This window comes from Apium graveolens, chromosome 6 (assembly GCF_009905375.1).
Source record: "Apium graveolens cultivar Ventura chromosome 6, ASM990537v1, whole genome shotgun sequence".
Lineage (NCBI taxonomy): Eukaryota > Viridiplantae > Streptophyta > Magnoliopsida > Apiales > Apiaceae > Apium > Apium graveolens.
In genome coordinates this window covers 159,797,840-159,802,697 of record NC_133652.1, presented here as the reverse complement: position 1 = coordinate 159,802,697, position 4,858 = coordinate 159,797,840, and positions in this window count along the sequence as shown.

The window sequence follows — 4,858 nt, the reverse complement described above, 5'->3', positions numbered from 1 at the left end:
CATACTCCAATCATTCTTAATAACATCAAAGAACCATATCTTGAAAAATCATTACTGGTCAAATACCTGACCCCTGTACAAACTGAAAACCATTTCTTATACATACCCTGTTATACCCTTGAGATATCCATGAGTTTCCTTACGTTTTTATGCAAATGTTTAACCGTTATTGATTATGATCTTGTTTTATTGAATCATATTGTTATCGTATTAAACTGCTTTAGGATTGGATAGTTTTTATATATGTGGACCAGATTCGTGGTCAGACCATACCAATGGTCAAGTTAGGCCAATGTGTGCCTTGGATCCAGTAATTAGAGCAGTGCTATATGCTTGCTCGGGGTTAGTGCATGACTGATCAGGAGCCTAACCTTGGTTTTTAAAACTTAAAATGAATATCCAATTCTAATGATTAGTTAAAAGGAAACTTGATTCATCTGAATCATCTCACTTGATTATTGTTTAACCTCACTTATCGGTATTATGACTTGCTTAGCTAGTTAGTTCACTCTTGCGAATCTTTTTATGTATTCTACAGTTAAAAAGGGGTACGGTTGATAGTGAGGTTTCCCAGTTCAACGTACGAGCTAGGATTCCAGATTGAGTTGGTTCGAGCCAGCAGAAACTTATGGAGGTAGTTAGATAGTAAGATTGTAAGAATAATTATATTATCATTTGTAAGTTAAATGAGTTGGGATTTGGTACGTTGTAATAAAAATTAAGGTTGTGGCTTGTTTTCGTACTTTAACCTGTTGCGATCCGTGGTTTCGTGAAGCAGGGTCATTACAATTAATATCTCTTTTACAGAATTATATATTGTGGATGTGTTGTGGACCCCAAACTTCTGACCCGGGTTTGGAGGGTGCCACAGCCATGATTAGATAGTTCATGTTACGAGCTTCGTTTTGATATGTGGTTCGTATGAATCCGATGTACGGTTCAGGAGAAACGACCGTTTTAAGTAACGGCGTTTCGCGACCGAACCATTACCCCTCGCCTTACTTTGAAACCTTGGTTAAGGACTTTAAATGACTAATTGGGGTATAAAACATTTATGTAAAGTGGATTAGGCAGTTGGTAAGGTGCTCGCGAAAGAATCGCCTTAAAACTCTTAATGTTAATTTATTAAAAATGGTGGAACCGAGGGTACACGAGCGACTTAAGTGAATCGTTAAGCGCTTAAGCAAACGTTAGGGTTCAATTGGTTAAAGTCTAGTTTCTTAAGCGACCGGGGTTTAATTCCGACTTATGTTGTTGCTCATAGGTTATCGGACCCACTCTAAGCTTAAGTCTATCCGGGAGCACTCAGGCAAGTTTTCTATCCGTTATACTGTTGTTGTGATGTATACATATGTATATGCATTATCTTGTGATAGATGCATGCTGGTTAATTAGCAAATCTTGCGATATATTGGAGCATGTGATATGGTATATGTAACGCCCCCAAATCCGGGGTCAGAGGATTTGGTCGTCACTGTGAAACCTCAATCTAAATCAACCTGTTTAATCAATAAATAAATGCCAACGGAAGATATTTATCATTTATGACCCCAAACTAATCCAAGATATTTTAAGGTTACAGTTCTAGAAACAAGATATCCAAATTCCTCAAATAATTTTTCTCTTTCTTTTAAAACTCTTTTCAACAAATACAACTCAAAACTAAACCCACTAGTATAACTTCGAAATGAAGTATACTAGGCCCAAATAAAATACACAATTATAATATAATATAATATAATATAATATAAACAACTTTACATAATAAAACTTACACTAGTCCGCAAATCCTGGACCAACCACCTTCGAAAAGCTTCCTCTTGCTTCCTCGAATTACGCGGCTAAACAGCAAGCTAATCCTCACTGGAGGTTAAATTTAAAAACAGGTAAGTATGAGCGAAAGAAATGCTCAGCAAGATCATTATGACATATATATGGTCATTTTGATATAAAATTGACATCTGCATTAGAGCAGAACATTTAAAATCATAATTGTTGAATCATAAAATTTTAGTTGAGGAATCCCAGATTTAATTCCTTAATTATATTCAAAACCAATTTGATATTTTTGAGCGAAATGCTTCAGCAATACTTTGAATCTTGACGAGAATAAAACTCGTAAAACAGTGTTTACAGAATTATCGTAAACAACAATAACATGAAAGAATGATTATAGAGTGGATCATAAACTCATTCAAAACCGAACTCTTCAAATTAATACTTATTTTGCTGTCATATCAAATTAGATATCAATATGAACTTTGATGCTCACAACATTCCATACTGAAGTCAACATCAATCATCTGTACTAATACCACCTTTGATATTTATCAACAAACTAAGTATTCTCAAACTAAGAAACTTAATCAAAACCACATTTCATCTTTTATCCGAAAACAAAATACTTAATAAATCATTCCTTGTAAGATGTCAAAAGTAATATAATAATTTAGATTGGAATCCTCGAACGACGGTGTGTTGCCGCCGGTGATCAGCCGCGGAGCAACACCGGTATGCCGAAGCATATCCAACTAAACAAAGGGGTACCCAAGGCACATATCGGCCTAGCAAGGTGTTATATCCTGTATAACACATAGCTCACGCTGGACCGCCGCCACAGCCTCTTACGCAACCATCCAATCTTAAAAACATTTTATTGAAAGGGGTCATAATACTCGACACCCTTATAAATTTTATTCCCCCAATTCTTGGGTAGGAATATTCGCAACCAAATCACTATTCTCAAAATCCAAAACATTTATAAATCCGATAATTGGATAAGTAAAATCACTTAGCTATTCTGATCATAGAATAGCAGAAGAATAATTGCATAAACAGAATCATTTAACTCAGCGATATGTAAAACATTTACCTACCTTGAACTGAATAGGGAAAGCAATATTTGCATAATAAGCTTCAAAATAAATATCACTTGAACAATAAGTGATGATAGGGATACTTGCCTTTGGGTTTTAGCAGTTAGTCACACTCGCAAAGACGCATCTATTCTGACATTCTGCTTCAAAACATCACCGTCCTTCTTTTCAACACTTTACTGATATGTTGCTCCTGCGATTGCTAGAAGCCAGATATCCAATACCATTCCATTCCATTCTTTATCCAATACCTTGTCCTGATAAACTCGAATGATCCGCATCTATAATTAAAATATAGAACTTTAATCGTCTAAACGATAATGACTCGACGAACTACGCGTCAAAACCCTAATGTCTACCCATACGATAGCCCACACATAAAGGAAACAGTCAAACACAAGACTCTTGACCCACGTACGCACATAATTCACATAGCACGTAAGCACATAACTCATGTATCACATAATTTATAACACACATCCCTCGATTCGTCAAAAGGTTCGACTCAGTATGTTTAAAACTAAAATCGGGTCAAAAATATGATTTATCGATCAAAAATTGACTTGGAATGATTTAGCAAAAAAAAAATTGACTTGGAATGATTCTGAGTCTGTACGCGTTCGTTTCGTATTAAACGGACGAACGGTTTATTTAATATGAATTTTTGAACATTTTTCGGAATTAAAACAGGTCTCTGAATCATTTTATAACTAAATAATAGGGCTCGAACACCCGAAAATAATTTTATAAGAATTATCGAGCCTGGAAAATAAATTAAAATAATATTTTCTTGGAAATCGGACAGCACCTCCTCTATTTCTCGGACTGCCCGTCGATATCATATCGACTCAACCAACAACAATCAACACAATACTTTATATACACACGCATAAACACTCCAGAAATGAATAACACGGCCACCTGAACCAAAACTCGGACCAAAAGTGACTTCTCCAATAATTTCTAAAAATTATGAAATAAATATATAAACACTAACATGCTATAATATAAACAAGTACGAAAGCGGAATTTCGGAATCGTTACCCAAAATAAATTCTGATCACCCCGAAGAGAAAATCTGATGTCCGGAAAATATCTCCAGAAAAATTCAAAATTAATAGCGATAAACATATACACGCTGAGATGCCATATGGAGTAATCACCGCCTCCAAACTCTTTTTCTACGCCCCGAAAATAAATTAAAACGGAAATATAACAGAAATATGCCCCGCAAATTTTCTTCTCAAAACCTTGCAATATATATATACCTATGCGTAGGTATCGAAGCGCTGATCGTTTATATATATACCAATTGAAATTTGGATATACGGTTTGCAAGATATGAATTTTTGAAAGTTAAAAGTATATAAACAGGGAGAGAGACAGAGAGACAGAAGGGGAGAAACTGTTTTTGGTAAAAAAAAAAGAAAGGGGGCCGGGGGGTTTAACGCGGGTGGGGTAGGTGGCAGGGGGGTGGGGGCGCTGTTTGACACGTTTTGTTTTTTTTTTCTTTTAACAGAGCACACCAACATATCCTTATTTATACCTGAAAATTTTGTTTTGCCCCGCATTTCTCAACTTATCGAATAAACGCGCCGGTAAATAAAATTAGAAAAATTACCAAACAAATTCTAAAATTCTCAGAATAATTAGAAAACTAGTAAAATAAAATTTTCATAATTTTTAAAATATTTTTTACTTGTGCTCTATACCCGCAGTATACGATTTAACGAACCGAGCTGCACTGGAAACAAAGAAAATCAAGAAAATAGTCTTAAAATATTATAAATATCCCGAAGTTTATAAAAACATAAATTTCGAAATATTATAACAATTTTTGAAACGCAATTTATACCCGCTTTTATTAATTAAACGATTCAACGCGCGGATAAAATTAATCCTAAAAATTCCCAAAATAATTTTAAAATTCTCGGAATATTCCAAACTTAAATAAATATGAGTTTCGTAATTTTTGAAGAATT